This window comes from Hyaena hyaena, unplaced genomic scaffold, assembly GCF_003009895.1.
Source record: "Hyaena hyaena isolate Hyena2069 unplaced genomic scaffold, ASM300989v1 scaffold_278, whole genome shotgun sequence".
Lineage (NCBI taxonomy): Eukaryota > Metazoa > Chordata > Mammalia > Carnivora > Hyaenidae > Hyaena > Hyaena hyaena.
The window spans coordinates 767,910-793,104 of record NW_024080911.1 but is presented as its reverse complement, the minus strand read 5'-3'; positions in this window follow the sequence as shown (position 1 = coordinate 793,104).

Genomic DNA, 25,195 nt, shown 5'->3' with positions numbered 1-25,195 from the left:
TATGTTCATAAGTATTATTACTCCTGGTTTACCTTTTCTTCTATTGTGAAGTTTAAAATGTCTATTCCTTAACAGACTCTGTAGTTTTTCGTCATGTCTTCCCATAGAGCCTTGTGATTGCCGGATAACTCAAAGATAACTGGTCCTTTGCTACCTATGAGATGTTTCACATCCATGCTTGGTTGGACCGACAGGTGGGATATATTGAAAACTTGCCTGCCTGAGGCCGGTCTTACTGGCTCACTAACAGTAATTCACTAGATTTACTAATTTACTAGATTTACTGCAAGATACTCTAACTAATACTCTGTGCTGTAAGTATGGTTCTTTTGTTATGTTTATTTCAGTTTAGCAAATACATATTGAATGTGTACTTCCAGCCATAGTGTTAGGCTCCAGGTCAGTTCCATGGACCCCAAACACCATGGATAGAAACTAATGTGACTTGTGAAGTTGTGCAGGAAAAATAAATCTATCCTTTCTCCACCATCTCTTACTAACTCATCACTAATTCTCTTAATTTCGACTATAAAGGAGCAAATTCCAGCAGTGTTAGCAGTGCCTTTGATTTGTGTCCCCAATAAAGATCACACATATTTTCTTATCAAGGTACAGCTCCGGTTGACATCTATAAATGTTACCTTTGTTACTATTTCAAAATTGTGTTAGTTGGTAGAGCTACCATTAGATGTTATTTTGTAATGTACTACTAAATCAGAACACACATTACACTATCACATTTTTTCTTTAACTATTTCTATGAATGGTTTATATATAAATAGGCAAATACATCCATAATTATTTTCTATTATAACTCTAGGAATTGTATTTATGCAGGTAAAAACTTTATTATGAGTATGTGATTTTCTACATGTTTCATCAGCTTCACAAAAGCATGGCACAGAAACGGTTAAAAGCTCAGGATCTGATGAATAAAATATTCATAAAACTGTCATCACAATACCTACATTTTTTGCATTTTTCCACAGATTTTCTGAATCTATTATAGATTTTCTATTAGGGAGTGGTACTCCTTGGGCATCCATTTCTCTTTCTGCCATGTCTTTAAAATCATAAATGTGTGTTGAACTCTTACCATTTGTGTCAGATACTTCACTTTAGCCCCATTATCTCATCTAAGAGAGATGGATACTACTGCTTCCCTTATTTAGCAGGTGATGAAGTTGAGGCTCAGAGAATTTAAGTACCTTGCTTATTCACAGTGCTGTTGAATGGAGGAAAGTGGTTGGGCAGATTCCAAGGTCCATGATCTTAAATGTGGCCTGCTTAAGTCAAGAGTTACTTGACATAATTAATTTTAATCAAAAGCCGCTGAATAACATCACCCCTATCCTATTACCATGAGAATCCCAATAGTTAATAGGAAAATGACATATTTCCTTTCTTCAGTCTGTAGAGGAATTTCTGTGCCAATCATTCCCCATTTTCTTTCCAGATTCCTTTTTTGCCCTTTCCTTCCCTGCACTCTGCTCCAAAAATCTGACCTCAAGAATGGCATCACTTGGGGGATGCCTGGGTGGCTCAGTAGGTTAAGTGTCCAACTTCGGCTTAGGTCATGATCTTGTGTCCTGTGAGTTTGAGCCCTGCGTTGGGGTCTGTGCTGACTTCTCAGAGACTGGAGCCCACTTTTAATTCTGTGTCTTCCTCTCTCTGCCCTCCCCCACTCACACTTTCTCTCTCTCTCTTAAAAATAAATAAACATTTTTTTAAAAATTAAAAAGAATGGCATCACTTGGGTTTTGATTTTCTCTACTTCTAACTGAGTTCTGCTAATGAAAGGCTTTGGCAAGAAATTAGAGGAAGAGACGGGGAAGGCATACAGGTATTTCTTCCTCTACCTTCTCCTGTTAGGCTATAGTCTTTGTAATAATTGTGTTCTCTTTCCTATGGCCACATCTCTTACGTGGTACTTCCTCTTCTCTTGCTATAACTGTTTTGTTTTTGTTTTGTTTTGAGGACCAGTAACATTACTCCCTTTTCTGCTCCTTCAGACCTCAGTTGATGACAGCTTCAGGTGTTGATAGTCCCAGGTATGGCATCATCTCTTGATGACCACCTTGAACTTTCCTCTCTGTAGATAATGACTTTATTGAGCTTTCTTCAGGTAAACCTTTGAGTGGACCATCTGATTCCTATCAGTACCTTTACTGATACTTGCCTTTTCTAGATGGACTAGCCACCACTTATCCATAGTTCAAGAGAATCAAAAGCAGTTGTTGTCCATCAAACATTTGCATTTGTCTGCATTAAGATTTTTATTTTGGATCAAACTATGTTTTGATGGATGAGCATTTGGGTAGAGAAGCAAGAGTGGAAAGGATACTACACTGTGTCAAAAAACTGTGTCTCCATTGTTATCTGTCCATCTTATGGAGATAAACTTGAACAAATTATAAAATCTCAGTGAGACTTGGCTTCGTTATCATACAAAGACAGTAAGAATGACTGTCAGAAGGCTATTGTGAGGAACAACTGAGATGACGCAATGAAAGACTGTATTCTATGAAGACAGGTATGAAGTAATGTATTTAAAATTCAGTTAATTGCTCACACACTATGTTTATTAAAAAATGGATAATACGGGGTGCCTGGGTGGCTCAGTTGGTTAAGTGTTTAACTTTGGCTCAGGTCATGATCTCACGGTTTCTGAGCTCAAGCCCCATGTCCTGCTCTGTGCTGACAGCTGGGAGAACCCTGGAACCTTCTTCAGATCCTTTGTCTCTCTCTCTGCCCCTTCCCCACTCACACTCCATGTCTCTCTCTCTCTCTCAAAAATAAATAAACATTAAAAAATTTTAAGAAAATGGATAATAGATATGGAAACACTATAATAACTGGGCATTTTATAAATGTGATTATTCTATATGTTGTACATTTCAGAAATCTAGAGATCTATCATTTTTGAATATTTATTTATTTATTTTGAAAGAAAGAGAGAGAGAGAGTACGTGGAGGAGCAGAGAAAGAGGAGAGAGAATATCAAGAACTCAGAGCCCTACATGGAGCTAGATACCACAAACAGTGAGGTCATGATCTGAGCTGAAATCAAGAGTTGGATGCTTAACTGACAGAGCCACACAGGTGCCCCTCTAAGGATCTATCTTATTCACTGCTGTTCCTCCAGTGCTAGCAGACTGCCTGGCTCATATTAGTTGGTCAATAAATATTTTGAGAAATTTTCACTAAGTGCCTAAGAAGTCTTGCCTAGACTCAAATATCTCATGGTCTTGCCAAAAACACTAAAAAATAAATAAACACATGCATGCAAAGTGAGCTACCGGGATAAGAGGGCACTTGACCCATTCTGACCAGGCAGGAGGAAAGACATGAAAGAACAAGAGGAAGCAGCAAATGGCAAGGGAGCTGATGTGACTCTAACATAGGGTGACGATGACAAAGAGATGTTAGAAATAATGCGGGCTCGGGCAAGGGGGCTGGGGTGGGGACTAGGAACTTTGATTCAAAATAGGCTTCTAGGTCAAGATGGGAAACTTGGGGTCACTAAATGTAAGGGAGAGACAGAAGGGATAATCAAGGATAAGTGTGAAAGGTCTGCCTTGTGTTACAGCATGGGTGGTGACATTCAGAAGATCCCAGGACAAGCTTTGAGGCTGGATGTCATCATTTGAGTTCAGATGTGTAATAGGAAGAGCCAGTAGGACATGTAGACTGAGATGTTTAGCAACCTTTATTTTTCAAATCTGGATCTAGAGACAGGTCAGGACTGCAGAAATATGATATTTTCTGAATATGACAAAGCATGAATCACTTTTAAGAGCTGAATTTTTTGAATAGTAAGGGTTTATTACTTTAAGCACTAAAACTAAAAAAAAATCATTTGAATGAAATCTTTCTAAAATTTTATGGCACATTTTTCTGCCACCTTAAATGATGCATCTGGAACCAAATTTATTTTTTTTCTTGATGGCTCAGGGTCATCATTATAATCATCCGCTATGATAGCATGCGATAATTCAGTGATGCTGTTGGAATACTTGAGATGCATAGCGCTGTTTCCCTTTATTAAACAACTTAAGATCATTGTTGTTCTTCTTGTTCTTAAGTTTCACTTTTATCATGTCTATGATTTCTCATTTGCTGTCAGCTGTCACTTCCTGCAGCTATCAATGTGTCACCATGAACTGATATACTGTATCCTTTCAATCACTTGCTCTAGACTAACACTAGCTGGGAAACCAGATAATCATACATGCGGTAGCTGTGTGCAAAGCATGTGCAAATGGCTTCAGAAGGAGGAACAAAGCGCATCCTGAAGAGGGAGCTACATGAGCTCTAATGGAACACATTTTGTGATGTATTTTGACTCTTCAAAGGACTTCTGGGTTTATTATTTAGTTTCCCTCTGTGTTTCACAAAGGTAGCATGGCCAGAATTTGAGTTTTGGATTGTTAAGCTGCTATTGTTTGCATACCAGAAAGGGACAAGATATACCAATGGTTCAGGACAGTAGAGTTTAATGAATATTTTTAATTTCTCAGAGTAGAATCTGCTCCAAAGGGCACCTGAGTGGCTCAGTCAGTTAGGCATCCTACTCTTGATTTTGGCTCAGGTCATGATCTCACAGGTCATGGGATTGAGCTCCATGTCAGGTGAGCTGACAGCACAGAGCCTGCTTGGATTCTTTCTCTCCCACTCTCTCTCTGCCCCTTTCTTGTTTGTGCTTTCTTTCAAAATAAATAAATACACATTTTTTTGAAAGTTAAAAAAAAAGAATCTGCCCGGATTTTCATCAACTAGATAGGGTTGAGTTTTCAGATTATTTTTTTAAGTGCTTATTTTTTTGGAGTTGGGGGAAGGGAGAGAGGGAGACAGAGGATCCAAAGCAGTCTCTGCACTGACAGCAGAGGGTCCGACGTGGGGCTCAAACTCACGGGATAATAATCTGAGCTGAAGCTGGGTGATTAACTGACAGAGCCACCTAAGTGCCTTGAGACTGTTTTGTAAAAGTACATTTACTACTAGAAAAACATCAAGGAGGGTCTTTGGTGGTAACTAAGGTCATGCAAGGTCAGTATTTTTAATTAGAATATTTCATTAATTTTTTCAAAATGACTGGATAGAACCCAGTCAATTGAATGCTCCAGTATTTCTACAGGTTGTGTCTTCAGTTTCTGGTCCATGTTCATTTGCATTGTTTCCTAGACAGGTTTTATTGGTGCACTGTCCCTATGTTCCCCTTTTCTAACACCTTGGAATGCGAGCCAGTCTCTTTTTCTAGTTGAAATTGTGCTTCATCATTTGTCACCGTTTGTCACCACAAATGATGCTTCGAAGCTCTTTTTTCTCTCCCACGTGCACATTTGTTAGCAGTTTCTTGGTAGTGTCTACAGGGTTATTTGTCTCTGAGGAATATCATTTTTGGTTTATTTTCTCTGATATTCATTTAACGACTTGTCACTTCAGCTCAAGCTATAATTTCCTGTCAATTATCTTGTAAATTTTTCATGTATCCGTCAGCCAGGTCTCTTGACGTTCCTCTTGTTATGTCTTGTCTGCAGAAATCCTCTTCCCTCCATGACCTTTGATTTCCTGAGAGTAGCATCTTGCCCTTTCCGTACCTTAGGACCAGGAATCTGTTTCCTATTTTTATTCTGGCAGCTCAAAAGAGAGCAAGAAATGTGCAAGCACATGGAACAGCTCTGTCCACTCTTGTCTGGTAACTTCTGCTATCCAGACAGACATGTACATTCACAGGGAGGACACTTTGCAAAGACTGGAACTAGGCTGCCTCAACCCAGGAGCTACCAGAAGCTGGAATTGAGGCCGGGAGCAGATCCCTCCTGAGAATCTTCAGAGGGGACAGTGCTTCTTCTGACACCTTGATCTTGAACTTCTGCCCTCCAGAACTGTGAGACGACACATTTCTCTTATGTAAGCCACTAACTCTATGGTACTTGGTCAGAACAGCCTTAGAAAATTAATCCAACCCTCATTATCTAACTTAAACAAAACAAAGGCACAGATTCATTCAAAGAAAAATCTTTTGAAGAATCTGCCTTGCCCACCTCAAGAGGGAGACCTAATGGTCTCTATAGTAACAACGCAAACAAAAGAAAACAAAGCAAAACAAAAAAACCCTAGGAATGCTTTCTCTTCAGGCTCAAAGGACAACTCTCTGAGATAGTGTTTCCCAACCTTGACCATCTCCAGAGACACTTGGGGAAACCTTTAAAAGCTGCAGAGTCTACGTTTAAATCCCTGGAGATTCCAATTCAGTATATTTGGGAAAGGGCTTGGTCATCTATTTTGAACAGTCTTTCTAGGTAACTTTTATGATTGGGTAGGTGTAGGGAGCACTGATATAGGAGGTTGAGTAATGAAGGAGAGATTTCAATAATGAGCATATCATTCATGGAAAAAGAGATCATCTAATAAATGTTTGACTCCCTTGCCTCCACTTTCATTGATTTTAAGATGGAATAAGCTAACCAGAAAACCTCTGTCCTAAACTTCATTCTTGTGAAGCAGAAGAGATGGGGACCTTGGGAGAGAGTGGATGTAATAAACTTCTGGGAGTTTTAACAGCCCAGGAATGGAATTTGGGGTTTAGTTGAATACTTTAGGAAATAAGATTTTATTCACTATTTATTCAACAAAAGTTATAGAGGACTTACAATGAGCCAGTTAATATAGACTTAGGTACAGAAGAGACATGCTTCTATGATCAGAGCTTCTAAAGGGAGAGATGGTCTAAGACACAATGACAACACACTTTAAAATGTAATTCTGGAAATCTGACCTATGGCAGTTATAGGACCAACATGGCTACACAGGGAGCTCTCTCAGGCATCCAGATTCTGAAAATCATGTGTAAAAGAGGGATGAGGAACATATAAACAAAACTACAAAAGAGGGGCATGAAGCTATGGAAACTGGGTTAAAAAAGCTAAATCCTGTGAAGTATCAGAGAAGGTAGTATGGTTCCCATTTGCAGATCAATAAGTGAAGTTAAGAAGGGTTATGCACTTTGGTTGTGTCTCATATCCAGCCAAATGGTATGGGACCCATTACTTCCTTTCCTCCACCACTGTGCTGCCCACAGCCAACCTTACTGTGCCCTGTGGCATAAACTTGAAGAGTCAAGTGTTTGTGTGTTTGCTTTTTTTTTCTTTGCAAGAAATGGGGGAGCCTGGTGGCTCAGTCAGTTTAGTGTCCAACTTTGGCTCAGGTCATGATCTCACAGTTTATGGGTTTGAGCCCCAGTCGGGCTCTGTACTAACTGCTCAGAGCCTGAAGCCTGCTTCAGTTTCCTCTCTCTCTGCCCTTCCCCCACTTGCCCTCTGTTTCTCTCAGAAATGAATAAATGTTTAAAAAATTTTAACAAAAAACGAAATAAATCCAGAAATGCCACTTCACTTCATATACATAAGGACCTCCAATCCACAAAGGGAAAGGGAACACTCATAAGTCTTCAAAAAAATCTTTTTAGCTGAAACTTGCCATAAGATACGCTTTAAGAGGAAAGGGATATCAATGTACCTTTTCCTGATGCCAAAAGCCAGGATGTGTCACTATGTTTTTGTTATTTCTAAGTCAATTTTTATAACCTTCCATATTTTTTGACTCATTGTAGTGAGCTCCCTGATTTTGAAAGGGTGCTTGAATATCTTTGGATCCCAGGCTTACGGATGCAGAGATGAATCTCTTTTCATGACAAATTTATGACATTCCCTTTATGTTCAGATATGGTTATAACTTAGGCTTTTAAAGCCAACTCTTAGTTTAATTTTGAAGAAAATTACTGAAACTTCATTAAATACAGCTTTTTGTCTGTATGTGAATCCCAGTCTGCGATTCTGAAAGACCAGGAGATGGACTTCTAAATCATTAGTTGACGACTTAATGGATATTGGACAAGATCAAAGCTTTGGTAATTACCTAACAGTCCTTCCAACAAATCTTTGAGGTACGTGGCTAATACCTTTGAACTCATTTTGTCCATGGGAAACTGAGGCACTGGAAGAGTGTGTGTTGGTGCCTTTTATTCCTGTGTTACATGCAATTCTGAAACAATAGCAACAAAAAGCCCAGTCCCGTTTTGTTCTCCACCTTCCATCTGTAGTCTGGAATAGGTTGTTTTCTAGCCAGTGGTGGAAATAAGAACGGAAAAGGAAATAGTAGAAAGCTAATAAAGAACACGTTGGATTAAGCTTGAACACAGAAATGGATTTTCTATTAGAAAATCTATCATCATAGATATATTGATAAGCCTTGACTAAAACACCAACATTGACTGACATACTAGATTGTTGAATCATGATCTATTTTGGAAGGGGGAGAGAGACAGCGAGAGCACAGTCTGGGTGTTGAGGAAAATAGTTCTATCTGAGAGGAAAAATGAGGCCCATGACCCATCATTTACAGAGAGTTCTGTGCACCTTTGGAAGAACTAACCAGCCAAAAGGACATCAGAAACAGATCACGGGATTTCTGGGTAAAGAACAAGGAAAGGATTTGTACAAAGCAGCCTTTCTTAGGAGATCAGGGATATGAATCTAGACAGGAGAGTCAGAGGGGTTTCTTGGGTAAGGTTGAAGAGCCAGGTGTTTGTAAGGAAGTCGTGTGAGATTGAGTCCTTAGTGTTTCACTGTATTTCCCTGACTGCCTTAGTCAGTTTCAAGGGTGCCGAAACATAGTGTGGTAATGTCTGATACTCACTGCCATCTATTTCAGAGGGCATGAAATCACTTAGAATCCTCTATGTAGGATCCCTCAAAGACCTTAAAGTTCACTTAGTTAAACACTGCCATTATACAGATGATGACACCAGACACAGGGAGGTGAAGTGACTTACTAAGGGTCATACAGTTCATTAGCAACACCCTATGGACTAGAGCAAGGGTATTTTTTAATGTCCCTATGTGAAAACTATATTGTACCCACGTTTTGTCAATTCATTCCTTCATGCAAAAAACATTTCCTAAGTGACCACTATGTTCTAGACACTCTGTGGGGTGCTAGAGATTGAAGAAATAAAAGAAAGCAGTTTCTGACCTAAGACCCCACAGTCCAATGAAAGAATTATGGATGTGCTAAGGTACTGGAAGCAAAATGATAAATATCATGAGGGTAGCTGTGCGAACACAGACAAAGGATGAGTTTAGAACAACACAGAAGCCCCTTTCTTTATGGGTTTGATTTTCCAAAATCAATTATTTATTTTGGAATTCTAATTCAGATCATTGCTCAGAAATGAGGACATTTAAGAAAACATAAGCTTAGATTTATTTTTCCTATGAATGCAAATCAAAACCCATCATATTTTTGGAAGTACATTTTTTTTCTAGAAGTTTGATTTTTTTTATGCTTCTGTTCTGAGTTGGATTGTATTCCCCAGAAAAGATATGTTGGCGTCCTAACCCCTAATACCTCAAGACGCCTCAAGATGTGACCTTATTTAGAAATCAGACCTCTAAAGAGATAATTAAGTTAAAATGAGATCATCAGGATGGGCCCTACTCCAATATTACTGGTGTCCTTATGAGAAGGGGAAATTTGGACACAGAGACATGCACAGAAGGAAGATGTTGTGAAGACATGCAGGGGGAAGATGGCCATGTGACAACAGTGACACATTTGAGAGCCAGGAAACACCAATGGTCCCTCCCTGGAATTTCAGACTTCTTTGATTTTGGATTTCTAGGCTCCAGAATGGGGAGTCAATACATTTTGAGCCAACATTTTTTTTTCTTTACCTTGCTACTGCAGCCCTAGGAAACTTATACCGGTTCCTTAGATAGTGATCAAAGAGCTGGACTGATTTCTGTTCTACTTATACTTTGCTCTAGACTTGTATACAAAATAACTGGAAGCCATGAGGCCATGTTTGAGTGCCAGCAAGTGGGCCTTCGACTCTTGAGCCAGCACACTGGACACTTGCACAGGCTCCTCAGGGGGCTGCACTGGGATGTGGGTCATCCACATCCACTCCTCTACTTCGGATCACCAGCACTGTTCCTTCAGTAGGTTCCCAGTGTTGGGTCCTCAGTGTAATCTCACAACTGTCTCAGCTTTAGACAGCTGACTGCTTTTCACTAGAGCTTTTTGGCTCTGGGCTTAGAATGCTGGGCCTTTCACTCCAAAGTCACTGCTTCCAAGTTTCCACTGAAAACCTCTAATAAGGCAATTGTCATTAAAGTAGGCTGATGTTTTAAAAGTGACTTTGATGACCATAACTGCAGTGCAGGGGACACTACATTTTAAAGCTATAAAATTGTGACTGCAGAGGGCATTTCACAGATCTACTCTTCTTTTTAAAAATACATTTTTTAATGTTTATTTATTTTTGAGAGAGAGAGAGAGAGACAGAGTGTGAGTGGTGGAGTGACAGAGAGAGAAGGAGACATAGAATCTGAAGCAGGCTCCAGGTTCCTAGCAGTCAGCACAGAGCCTGATGCAGGGCTTGAATTTGTGGACTGCGAAATCATGACCGGAGCCAAAATTGGGTGCTTACCTGATGGAGCGACCCCAGAGACCCTCTACTCTTTTGACATAAAAAAATGTACGGATGTTATTAAGCAGCATTTTAAAAAGTTTATTTATTTTGAGGGAGAGGGAGAGAGCATGGAAGGCGCAGAGAGAAGGAGAGAGAGACAATCTCAAGCAGGCTTCGCCCGGGATGGGGCTTGAACTCCCAATCTGTGAGATCATGGCCTGAGCCAAAATCAAGAGTCAGAGGCATAATGACTGAGCCACCCAGGGCCCCAGCAGCGTATCTGAGAGCTGTGTAATTCCACACAGACAAATGCTGTAATGCTCTAAGGGCTGAGGTGCTGGCAGTTCAGATCAGGAACACCAGCTCCCTTTCCCTTCTGTTGATGACCAGCTTGTGCCCCTTATCTTCTACACTCACATTCTGTGGGTTGCCATTTCATGGAGCATGAAACCTGGGCAATTATAGTTATTTACTCCCACTTTAGAGTATGGTGAAAGTGTAGACATTTCTGTCAGGGTTCCTTTTGGGATTCAACAAGTGGGAAAACAAGCTTTTTATAATTTTCAAAGCTTCCTCATACAGACTTATTTTTAACTGATAAAGGGAATGACACTCCTGTATATGGAAGTCTGTTCTCAAAGGCCACTTACATCAGCCTGCATGTCACAGACTTATGGTGGAAAATGCTGGCAAGCAGTGAGTCACAGTGAGGTCATAAGAATGCCCTGGGATCTCAAGGCATAGCTGAAAATTGTGCACAGTCAGTCATAGAGTGAGGAAACTCAAGCCTTAGGCCACCTGAGTGGCTCAATCAGTTGAGCCTCTGACTTTGGCTCAGGTCATGATCCCCTGGGCTGTGATTTCGAACCCTACATCGAGTTCTGTGCTGACCTCTCAGAGCTTGGAGCCTGCTTCAGATTTTGTGTGTCCCTTTCTCTCTGCCCCTTCCCTGCTCACACTTTATCTCTGTCTCTCTCAAAAATAAATAAATATTTTTAAAAATTTAAAAAAAGGAAACTCAAGTTGTTACAGTGTAATCACGTGATCCAGTAGAAGTAGAATATTAGTGTTAATACAGTAGGCACAGTTGGGAATGGATACAGAGCAAACCTGAGAATGCAAGCAGAGGTATCACTATTGAAGTCCTCCTTGGATGTATTACACAAGTGCAGGAAACAGACATATTAGAAAATTCTTGAAAGGCAATTACCCATTTCTCACACAGTGAGCAACAGAATCTTGGTTTCCACCTTCAGGTAGAGTTCATCCTTGCCAGGTATATATATTTATTTATTTCTACAGATGATACTAATATATAGATAGGTGTGTTAACTTGAGATTTCATAAAGAAAGGGCTTTGATGAGAATGACTGAACCCATCGCTATGGTGGGAATTGTATACAGGTGATTCCATATGCATGCAGTAAAATATATGGGGTGTTTCTGAATGTTCTCACTTTGATCTTTCCTTCCTCTTCACTAACCATCTGGTGATAGTGTTTACCCAGTGTAAGCAAGGATGTCATCTCTCTTTGGTTATGCTCTGATCTACATGCTCTTATGGGCGTCCCAAGCCACTCTTGTCCTGTGCTTTCTGCCATTGGGCACTGTTCCTCACTTCAGTCCTCTTGGTACTAATCTCTGAAGCTTCTAGACTTGGAATGTTGGCTCCTGAGTCTGCCAGATGCTGCAGCTCTCTGTCTCTTTAACCAGACTGCACCAAGGCCATGTTCCCTGGGAGCAGTTGAACTCTTTTGGTAGGAACACCATTGCTCTGAGTTTAGAAACATTTTAATGGAGGCAATTAATTTTGTATGGTAGATTCTTTTAGTTTCTGATATTGTTCAGTCAATGGTACCATGCCATTCCTTGTGCAGGATTGTTACGTTTCCATCTTATATCCCCAACAGCTCAGGCAATGATTGCTGAAGCTTAATCCTGTGCTGCATTATTCCTCAAATAAACAACACTTTCCCAAGGAATTTGCTTTTTTTTCTTTATTTCCTTCCTTCTTTTCTTGCTCCTTCTCGTCTCCCTTTTAATCCTCACTAAATATTTGGTACATGCTAAACATGGTGCTACGCACTTGGCATACAAAGATAAAATAACTATACTCGTTGCCTCTCACTCCAACCTCACAGTCTAGAGAAAAAGACATTCAAGTAAACAAAAAACTAAAAGAGATTGTTTAATGAGAGACCCATGCAAACTAATTAATATGTTGGGGAATCAGGGACTTTTCACAGGGAAGGTGTTCCATGAACTGAATCATGAAGGGAGAGTACATTTTTCACTAGGTGGAAGGAATGACGTAGAATAAGAGCACAATTATAGAGGAATCTCTGTATGGGACATGCTAGTCACTGCTACTTTTCACTGCAAGCCATCGTAAATCATAGTTACGGCACATGATTGTACATTGTGTGTCAGGTTATACCTTCTTCATGTCAAAAAATCCTCTAAATAGCCACTTTAAATTTTCTTGCTCCCAAGGTACTCAGTCCCAATTTTTTCATCTCTTTTGCATATGATGGTTTGTGTTCTTCCTCACCTCCCAAACTGTACAAGTACACATGCATTCTTATCCTGCTTTCTGTGAGCATATTCATATTTGTTACCAGCCTTAGTTTGAGACTGTGAAGCCAAGAGAAGGCTTCCTCTCCCCAGCCCCCAGAGAACATACAAGCCTTCCTCAGAAGTCACCAGAGAGATTCTGATGGATCCTACGGGTCTGTACATCCCCTTGTGCCAGAGCGTAGATGAATGGGTTCATGCGCTCTTACTAGACAAAACCATTGAGAACAGAGAGGATGTATCCTGCCAACCTGCTGTCTCTTGCTTCCTGCTACAATGTTCTCTCTGTCTCTCCACCTCTCCCGTGTTTTCAGGACCTTAAGTCTGGAATGTGAGGAGGGGGCCACTGTGAAGGATATCTGTAGTTCTCCATAATTATGGCTCCTAAAGTGATTTTAAAGTTATTTTTGTTCAAAATAGACTGTAACACAATTAAATATCTCATTTTTGGTCTTGGAAGAAATTCAAGCAGGCATCATTTGGCAAGATGCCTCAGATCATCATAGACTGTAATATAGCAACTAATTCAGAGTAATTCAACAAATATTGAAAAATCCATCATATGAATAGGTACTGTGCTTGGCTCTGAGGAAAGGGGTGGGGGAATGTAACAGTGAAAACATCATAGGCCTTGCCTACAAGGAGCTTACACTCCAATGGTTAAAATAGATATTCATATAGCAGGTATACAAAACCATATTGCAGGTATACAAAAAGCACCCTATGGAAACCAAGGAGGCAAAAACATTATCACACTTACTTAGTAAAGATACACAGGCAACAATAAAATTACATGTTTGCACTGAGCACATTCTGGAAGACTAATACCCATAGCTCCTATAGTCTGTATATACTTGCCTAAAAAAGAGATTTGAACCCTGACTTGAACACTTACTGCATGGATTCACACAAATTGTTCAACTTCTTTATGTCTTAGTTTTGTTTTATTTTTTGTCTGTACTTTTAAGGTGGAAAAATAGTATTAACCTCATGAGTTGTTCAAAGGATTTAAGTAGGATGTTAATGGAAAGTGCTTTGCCAACTATAATGGAATCTGCAATTTTTAATTGTTATGATTATTCTTTTGGTTAACCTCTATAAATGAAATAAAAAGTATCTTCCTGGGTGCCTGGGTGGCTCAGTTGGTTGGTAAGTGTCCGACTTTGGCTCAGGTCATGATCTCACAATTCATGAGTTCAAACCGAGTTCATGGCTCTGTGCTGACAGCTCAGACAGTTCAGAGTCTGTGTCTCCCTCTCTGTGCCCCACCCCCGGCTCATGCTCTGTTGGTGTTTCTCAAATAAATAAACATTTAAAAATTAAAAAAAAAAGAAGTATCTTCCTATAAAACACTGGATACAACATACTTAGTTAAAAGGTAGAATTTACTAGAATTGCAGTTCCAACCTGGACCAATGCCTTCTTCATTGTGTCCAATGAAGTGGACAATTGGACAATTGGACAATTGGACAATGACGTGTCCAATACTAGAGCAATGGTTAAGCCTGAATGATCCATCTCCTGGCTATTTTAATAGAGTGATAAAAAGAAATTGGCTACATTCTGGGATTCCCATGTTTCTGAGGTTAGCTATGTTGTTTGGAAGGTACACCTATGAAAGGACAAAGTATACCCTGGTCCTAAATAAATGTATTTTACACAGTATCTTCCAGAGCTTTATGAAGTAACTGAGAATAAGTGTCATGTTCCTCATTACAAACTGAGATACTCAGGCTAGTCTCTGTCCACTTCTCATTTTACTGGTTACACCAGAGCTCTTTTAATTTTCTCTATGATGACCATAGGTCATCAAGAAATTAGTAACTTCTTGAAGATTTGTGACTCTCTGAACAGCACACGTATTACAGAAGCATGCTTCCTTACCAGAGTGAGCCTGTGGTATTGCTCTGGAGTCTCAATTATCTCCTCTTGCTGTAGAACAGAGATGACAGGTAACATTTCATTGCTTTTCGCCACCTCTCAAGCAAATGAAGAACCAGCATAGAGAAAAGGAACATGAAACTTATTAACTGGCTTTGAGGGTCACCAATTGAAATACTACCTAAATCAGCTGGAGGATGAAGAGGGTGAATTATAAGAAGTGAGATGACATTCCAACAAGTGTCCTATCTCCATGAAAACAGATGATTCTGTAGGTTTCTGAACAGATGGACATTCATCTTATATTTTCCTGAGGCTATTGGCAAGTGACTCTGGCTGAACAGTTTAAAATAAAAGTGAAAAATCATTCTGGGTCAGTAAAGTCTCGGTGCCAACTTTTCTCGGTCTTCTGTAAAGAATCACTTGGTGAAAATACAAAGTATCAGTCCCTTGGGTATTGGACCATTAAAGATCTGGAATAATCTAGGAGGGCCTCTGATCCCAGGAAATAGTACTTACCTGTGAATACCTGCCCTGTTTTTTATTTCTTTAGCTTTAGGCTTGTGGGATTAAAATCAGCCTTGTAGAAATTTCCATTCTTCTGTCTCCACCTCCCACACATTCCAGTCCATTATAGCTTTTTCTCCCCTCTACACGCGGAGTGGATAGTTCTAGTGAAAAGAGATAATTTGGTGCCCTCCAGTGGCTCAACCTGACAGCCTCTCTCTTGACCTCTCAAAGTTCTTTTATGCCTGTGGGTACATCTCATTATATCTTTGAAGGCTTCTTGGTTACTGTTATGTAAACGCCATTCTTAGGAAAGGAATCCATCATGCCCTTAATATTGTATAATTCTCAGAGGAGAAGGAATCAGAGAATAAAGACAAAATTCTCTGGCTTTTCTTCGTATAAAGACCTGAATACAATGAAAACCAAGTATTAAAAAAAAAAACAGTACAACTACCATTCCTTTTAATTATATGGTCTTAAAAAGCCTCTCACCATTTTGGTGCACATGTATCTTCTATGGAATGAAAGTGTGGAGTTAGATGATCTTTTGGGGTTCTCCCAGATGCTACCACCAGGGATTACAAAATTCCAGGAAAGGGGAGAAATGTTTCCAGATGCTTTTACACTTCAGTACTTGATACTGGCTTTTAACATTTTGATGACTTGTTTCACTTTAAGAGTTTAGAAAAAAAGTTACAATAAAATGTCTACATAAGTCATGCATGGTATTAGCAAGTCTGCATCTAACATAACTAAAGATTCTCATTGCTTCTGACCTTTAGGATAATTAGATGGTGCCTTAAAAAGTCATCAAGAAAGAACATTCTAATTTCTTTGTTTGAAGAAGATGGAGAACATATAACATATTTTTATAGCACTTAGTTAGCGTTTGGTAAATGAATGAATAAATGAATGGAGAAGAAAGGGGATATCAATCTTAACTCCTGTAATGCATAAGAATAGAAGGGGGCTATATTTATGATAGGGGAAACAAGAAAAAAATCCACCTATGCCTTAAATTATCTTCCTTCTTTCTTGCCCTGGTCCCTAATTCAGCTGTACCTTCATGATGAACCCTACCATTAGCGATCTATTTATCCCTTTGGGTAACAGGAGGCTACCTCCAGTGTTCCTCTTTGTGGGAGCAGTTATCTGGGAAGAATAGAACTTTATGACTGGTAGCAGAACCTCAATAAAATATTGTTGAATAAATAAAAGAATGTATCAAAGTATTTCTTATGAGCACATTTCAAGAAATGATTGAGAATTAGCAGGTAAGTCCCAAGAAGAAAGAGATAAAGTGAGAAGAAACTAGTGCTAGAGGTGAGGGCTAGGCAGTGAGGGCCGTATGAAACCTCATTTAAGGCAAGCAGCTCTGCTTGGAGCATTGATGAGGCAGGAGAATATACTTTTACTCTTGGCTTGTGCTGTAGTCACTAATCACATGTAACTATTGAGCACTTGAAACAGGTTAAATTGAGATGGTAGCCCTAATTGAGATATGCTCTTAGCATAAACTACACATGGGGGTTCTGAAGATAAGAAGTAGCAGTGGTGGGTGGTTGGATTATGAATCTATCTATCTATCTATCTATCTATCTATCTATCTATCTATTTCTAGGAGAGAGAGAGAGAGAGAGAGAGAGAGAGCGTGAGCAAGGGAGGGTCAGAGAGAGAAGGAGTCACAGACTGAAACAGGCTCCAGGCTCTGAGCTGGCAGTCAGGACAGAGCCCGATGCAGGGCTCGAACCCACGAACCGTGAAATCATGACCTAAGTGAAAGTTGGACGCTTAACCAACTAAGCCACCCAGGAGCCCCTGGATTATGAATATATTTTGAATTTGGCACTCACAGGATTTGCTGACAGATTGAATATGGGGTGTGAGAAGTAGGAGTCAAGGATGGTTCCAAGGGTGGATTTGCTATTAATTGAGATGAGGGAGTACACAGGCGGAGATAAGAAGAAAGTCAGGCTTGAAGACATTAAGTGATTCACCCAAGGTCACACTGTAAAGTAGGAGAGAAACAGAGTTACTTGAGCTGATAGAGAATTCGGAGGTCTGTTGGTTCATCTTTCTTATTTCATAGATGAAGAATTTGGGGTCTAGTGAGGAGAAATGATTTGCTCAATGTCACATAGCAAATGAAGAATTGAATCTCTAAGATGAATTTCCTGACTAGTAGACTACTGGTTCTCTTTTGCTATTCCCTTAAAGTGGTAAAAATTAAAATGAAACCACATTTAACTATGCCTTTAAGGAAAGAAGAATCACTGGAGATAATTTTGGGGAGAAACTTCAAAATCTCCACGTGAAGCATATTTAGACTCTTGTCTGTGAGTACTAACTAGATAACTGGCTACCCCACTTGAATTAAGGATAAATGAATCATTCCCTCTTTAACACTTATTTAAAGCCTAGATAAGCTATGGTAACCGTCCCTTCTGGGGAAAGAGTCTCCATCAAGAACCACAAATTTTATCCCCAGCCCTAAGTATTCTCATGGCTTAGGTCAAAGCAAGGGAGACAGATAAAATATAATAGATCATAAACACAACTATCTTAAATTTTTTAAATCAAAGATAAAAACGTTGGTATAATTTAAAGTGATTGTGGTTATTTGTGAGACCCAGATATATGATTGTTCCCTTATCCCCTTCAATATTTTCCACAAAAAATTCAAACTAGCATGGCATTTAATGATGCGTGTGTGTCTGTGTGTGTGTGTGTGTGTGTGTGTGTGATGCACAGTTGGTATAAGTCAGCTATTGCTACGATAATTATGCACAACAAACCACCCGAAAGATTCAGTGTCTTACTGTGTAATAAAAAATTTGGCTGGCTTTTGTTCCCAGTTTCTGGAAGGTAGCCTTTAAATCTTTGTAATCTCCTGAGTGGTAGGAATGTCTTTGTTATTCCTCATGGGTCCTGATCAGTTATGCTAACTCAGGGTGGGGCCAGTCATACCAGAAAGACCAACCATGTGATTAGAGTATTGGATAGGAGGGGTCATGTGATATCAGTCTGACCTCTGGGGAGAGGAGGGAGACTGGAGAGTGAGCCACGTAGGTGATGATTTGGTACATAATGACTATGTAACACCAAAGCCTGGGTGAGCTCCCCTGGTTGGCAATATTTTTAGTATTGTCAAATGTCAGTGTACCTGGAGGTTAATGTATCTTGACTTCACGGGTAGAGAGAACAATGGAAATTTCATGTTGCAAGCCTGTCAGACCTTGCCTTCCATGTCAAACCTTTAGGCTGCTTCTGATTTGAATCCTTTGCTATCATAAAAACTCATCATAAGTCCAGTACTTTTTTGAGTTCTATGAAGATTTTTACTGAATTCTTGAACCTGAGTGGGGAGTGAGAAGCCTCAAATTTACAGCCAGTTTGTCAGAAGCAAGGGTGTTCTGGTCACCCTCCCAAACTTGTGGCTGATGTCTGAAGGAGCCTCAAGAAGAAGTGTGGCCTTAACCTGTGAAGCTGGCCTACCTATAGGTAATTGGTACTTATAAACATGAGCATTTTTATTTCTGGTCGGTCATGCATCTGAGGGTCAGCTGGGTTAGCCCTTCTTCAGACAGGGCTCAGATCCAGGGGGCAGGACTCATATAGCTGACTCATTCTGGGTCTCAGCCTGGTGGGTGGTAGACACCTAGAGTATATTCTCCTCATGATGATGACAAAAGCACAAGAGAAAAAGCCAACTGCAAGCACATTTTTTAAATTTACTCACATCAAACCTAGTAACATCCCATTGGCTAAAACAATATGAACAATCTAAAAGATGTTAGGTGGAAAATATACACAAACCTACCGTGAGCCCATGGCAAAGGTGTGGCTATATAATTCTGCTATGAGGAGAATGACAGATGGAGACCACCATTCAATGTTGTGCACATTTACTGAGGATGTTGTTGGAAGAGGAAACTTACATTGCATACTCTGAGCAAACCATCTCCAATACTGCTCCATCTCATGGCTCTGATCTCAGGTGACCCCCTTCCAAGGCACTGCAAATCTGTTCTTAGGACTTCCTCACAGTGCTCAGTATCTGGTTTGCTGCCCTGAGCAAGTCTCTTTTTATTTCAGTCATGCGTACAGGCGTGCCTCGAAGATGTAACTCGTTTGGTTCAAGATTACCTCAATAAGTAAGTATCCCAATAAAGCAAGTCGAATGATTGTTTTTTGTTTCCTGGTGAATATGAAAATTAAGTTTAGATTATACTGTAGTCTAGTAAGTGTGCGACACCGTTGTGTCTAAACCCAATCAATGTGCATGCCTTAATTAAAAAATACTTAATTCCTAAAAATTGTTAACCATCACCTGAGCTTTCAGCAAGTTGTAGTCACTGCTTATTGATTAGCATAACAAATATAATAATAATGAAAATGTTTGAAATATTTTGAGAATTGCCAACATGTAACACGAAGACACAAAGTGAGCACATGCTATTGGAAAAATAGTGCCAATAGACTTGTTGGAAACAAAGTTGTCACAGACTTCAATTGGTAAAAAACACAAGCTCTGCCAAGTGCAAAAAAGTGAATGATAAAACAAGGTGGTCTGCATTTCAGAATAACAACAAAAACCCTAACTTCTGTGCTACCAGCGCCCATTTTTCTTCAGATACAGTTTAGTGATCATTTTGTAGAGGTTGTTGACTACTGATTGCTATCCACGTGACCTTAAACAAGTGCATAATACTTGTGTGCCTTGGTTTTCTCATCCGTAAAATGGATACAATATCACCTGCCTCAAAGAACTGAAGTGACAATCCAATGAGACAGCCCATTTAAACTCTTAGAATAATTATTGGAACAGAGTCAGCACTTAATAAAAAATAAAAGTAAAATTTCCATAGAACTTATATGCCAGACAGTCTTATAAGTACTTTATACTCAGAGAGATTTAGTGATTAGCTTATGTCACACAGTCTGTAGGTGACACAGATGGAGTTTGAACTCAGTTAGGCACTTGTCTCCACCCTCAACCTACATACCTTATGCTGTCATCTGAAGATGAATAAATGTCGTTATTGCTGCTTTTATTGGAGCATGATCCTTTAGATCTTGACCCTGCATCGAGACATAAAAGGTTTTCTTTCAAGCATATTCAATATTCATAAGAATAACTTAGATTAATACAGTTATTTCCATCTCTTTGCATTTATTTATTTCTACTCCATTTGTTACAAATGAAGTTTCATGCCTTTGGATGGAAACACATACAATATGATAGGAAAAAAAAGAACTCTGGCTTAGAAAAAGACTTTTTTTTCCATCTGGTGATAAATTCAACTAAAGTTCTTCCCTGGGCCCTCAAAAGAAGGATGTGGTGTGATGTCATCGAATATGCTGTCAATGGTGGCAGTAACAGCTACAGGGCTCTAGTGGCAAGTGGTCATTGAACATTTCTCATAGTGCCTCTCCACCCAACCCTGGGGCAAAGTGTCAAACACAGCGCTGTAACAACAATTTCATGTGATACCAAATCAAAGTGGAGGGCTGTGATGCTCAGTAACCCAGCTTGAAGTACCAAGCAGCAATTCTCCTCAAGTTCCAATTGTAATTATAAAGTAGTGTGATTGATTTTTTAATAAGGACATCGGAAGCGTACATCCAAATGAGTGCTATCATTCCAAGTCATCACCTCGGGAGGCTGTGAATCTATGCTAATGATACCACAGTGGCTCAAAACTGCTTTGGAAATCTGCATTCTGTGCCAGCTTAAGGGATCAAACAAAACCAATGGGCTTACTATTTTATAGTCATAAATTGTATCCCTTAATTCTGTCACTAGCCACCTGACCCACCACATTCATCTCACCCCAAGAGTTACCGAGTATCTTTGGCTCTTTCAAAATAGAAAGGCATCTTCAGAAAAGGTAAATTTGCTGCCAGCAAAGCTTATCAAAATAATATGGTTGGAGTTTTGGGATGCCGAGATATAACATGCCCATTTTTCTTTGCTGAATTTGGAACCAATATAAAGATGAATGTAGGAGGTACATAATTATATAGCAACTTACCATGTTTATAGTGTTAATGCTGATTGAAATATGTGACTTGAGATCTGTGGAAATGTAGCCTTGCTAATCCATCAACCCTGAATGAGGCAGACTGACCCACTCAATTACTGACTGCTAGAACATCAGTAGACCTTGGGTGCAGGGGCAGGCCAGTATGTGCGCCTCGGGCAGGCCAGGGTTGCTGCCCTATAATCATCGAGGGAGGAGAGAGAAGAATAGTAAGACAGTCCTCAGGGCCTGTGGGTTTTTATTAGATTCATTACAGCCAAATGAAAAACATGGACAAATTAATGGCACCTAACAAACAAGGAACTCCCCTGTCCTCCTTAACAGATGCTGCATTGGAGTAAGAAACCGAGGCTTTTACTCTCACTGATGCTTCCTCATGGAAACATGGGGCCAAGGGAGAGAAGGGGATCCACTAACTAACACCCCAAAGAGTCTGAATGTAGAAAGGTTGTGAGAAAAGTCTCTAATTCTAGAAAACGTATAGGTGACTTTCGAGATGAGAATTCCAAAGGGGATACATTTTGAGAATTCCATAGGGGATACATTTATCTGGTTGGATACAGTGCAGCATTTTAGTGAAGCAATAATTGCTTGGCTTTATGGACTCTGATGACAAAATCTAACACATTGTAGACATTTACCATCCCGCTGTGGAAGAAGATGATGCACAAAGCCTGCAAGTTACTTGGGCTGCAGTTGTCCAGGATTTAGGATGATGTTCCAGCAGTGATGGGTTCTGATCGCACGTACAAGTCCCAGTTGTGCCTCCTCAGACACCTGTGGGGCCAATCACATCAAGGCACATCCCCATGACTCCAGAATGTGTCAGAGACACACAGAGAGACTCTCTAGCCTGGCAAAAATCAATGCTGGCAGCCCTAAAAACATTTTTTTTAACACCCCCATGGACCAGGTCATTGCACATGATGCAATTATTTACAAATATTCAAAATTTAATTGTGAAAGTAAAAATATAAGGAGAGGAAGAAAACAAGAGAAACTATAAGCAAATGTTCCATTTCTTTTGTGTAAAATTTGTAATGCACCCCAAATGCATAAATACATCTGATAACTCCATTAAATATTTGTATCTACAAACAAACAGTATGGGAAAAATGTAATTCTTGAACTGGATATTGTTTAATAAATTAAGCACACGGAATATATGTTTTAAATTAGCTTCTGGCCGTTTATTAAAGATCTCTCTTAGTGTTACATATATTAGAGCGCTTATGGGTATTTAGGTATTTGGAGGTTGGCCGTGAAGTGTAAGGCTCATCTTCTGAGTATTGTCCATTCCTCTTTCCATCCTGTTTCCTTCTATATCTGACCTCATCCTGTTTTCATCTGACCCCACCTATCTGATCTTTCCACTTCGAATTTGGTCATTTATGAGCAGATATGCTCTTTCACCATTTAGGTTATATAAACCTGACTCACAAATAGGAATTTTCTTGGGGTGCCTGGGTGGCCCACTTGTTTGAGTGTCTGAGTTTGGCTCAGAGTTTGAGCCATGTGAGTTTGAGCCCTGCATTGGGCTCTCTCTTGGCTGCACAGAGCCCACTTTTGATCCTCTGTCCCCTCCCCTGCTCATTCTCTCTCTCTCTCCCCCTCTCTCTCTCTCTCACAAATAAACATTTAAGGGGAAAAAAAGGAAAAAAAAGCAGGAATTTTCTTTAATAAGATTATAATCTAGAAGGAAAGAAAAGCATCAATTACTGGAGCCTAAGCAGACGAGAGTAAATGCCATGGACAAAACCCAGAAAATGTACTATGGAAATTCAGAGACGAATGCAATTGTTCCCGTCCAACAACATCAAGTAAGGTTTCATGAAGGAGTGACATGTGAGCTGGCTCTTGAATGAGTAGAGTTTGAGCATGAAGAGCTGGGGAGAGGGAGGTTGAGCTAACAGAATATATTCAAGTTTGGAAATGGAACATGTCAGGGAACATGTCCCTAATATTAGGGAATTATTGGTTTGCCAAGGGATATTTTGAGAAATAAAATTGGAAAGAGGCTAGGGTCAGATTTTAGGTGATCTTGAAGTCTTAATAAATAACCAGAAATAGGGGGACCAGGGTGGCTTAGTCTGTTAAATGGCCAAGTTCGGCTCAGGTCACGATCTGCGGTTCGTGGGTTTGAGCCCTGCATCAGGATCTGTGCTGACAGCTCAGAGCCTGGAACCTGCTTCAGATTCTGTGTCTTCCTCTCTCTCTACCCCTCCCCTGCTCGTGCTCCGTCTCTCTCTCTCAAACATAAATAAACGTTAAAAAAATTTTAAGTAACCATAAATAATAAGAACCATTGACCATAATCAAGTAAGAGACCAGTGTGGTCAGCCCAGACCTGTGGCCCAGGCAGAGCAAGCACACATCAGTCCAAAAACAAACAAACAAACAAACAAACAAAACAAAACAAACACGAAACATCAAAAGACTGAAAAAGAAGAGGAGTATTTGGAAGTTGCTGCAAATGCCCAGTAGGAGATATTTTTCTTGGCTTTGACAGAGAACTCTTCCCTTATTCTTAGAGCTTGCTTTTTACCTTACACGCGTTACCACTCGAATTCCTTCTCTTATGCAACTCTTTTGTCTCTCTGAATTCAATGTAATTCAGAATTCCACTGGCTTCAGTAGAATCAGCCATCTCATGAGATCCTCCCACTTCCAGACCCCCATTCCCACATGGCTCCACATACTGTTTCCTTCTAGTCCTATGAATGTCTCGATGAGAAAACAGGCAACAGTTTATTTTGTGAAAACTTGGTTTATATCAGGGGCACCTGGGTGGCTCAGTCAGTTAAGTGTCTGCTTGATTTTGGCTCAGGTCATGATCTCATGATTCATGAGTTCAAGCCCTGCATCAGGCTCTGTGCTGAGTGTGGAACCTGCTTGGGATTCTCTCTCTCTCTCTCTCTCTCCTTTTCTCTCAAAATCAATAACTAAATATTTAAAAAAATATATTCCAGGGGTACCTGGGTGGCTCAGTCGTTGAAGAGTCTGACTTGGGTTCAAGTCATAATCTCATAGTTCATGAGTTTGAGCCCCACGTTGGGTTCTATGCTGATAGCTGGGAGCCCGGAGCCTCAGATTCTGTGTCTCCCTCTCTCTCTGCCCTCCCCTGTTCACACTCTGTCTCTCTCTGTTTCCCAAAAGTGAATAAATGTTAAAAAATAAAAACCCATGATTTGCATCAGACCTATATTCTTCTTTGTTTTATTCTTTACAAATTACAAAGTTTATCTTTCACCATATTTTTCTTGTCTTTTGCCCCTTCCTTCCTCTGTCTTTGAAACCCATTGACACATGCAAGGTGCACAGAATGTCAAGTATAGGTCTAAAGACCTCGTTATGAAAAACAAGATATGAGAGCCTGCTGTTTAATGCAAGGTAGTATACACGTTCAAATAAATCAGTTTTATTTTATTTTTTTAGTGGAAGCAATATGAAAGAACTCTGGAATATCTTACCTCCATTCAAGATTCGATCATAATCAGAGTGTCCAGTTGTAGATTTCATGAAAAAGTCATAATTATTCATTTTCGTCTTTCCAATATCTAACGCAGAGCCTGGTACACAGTAGGTGTTCTCCAAACACTGGTTGAATGACGAAAAGAAGAGATAGATAAATGGGTTATTGTTCTGGAAATATTTTATCACATTATAAAAATAACATTTTGTTGGACTGCTTGTACTTTGGCCTTGGCCC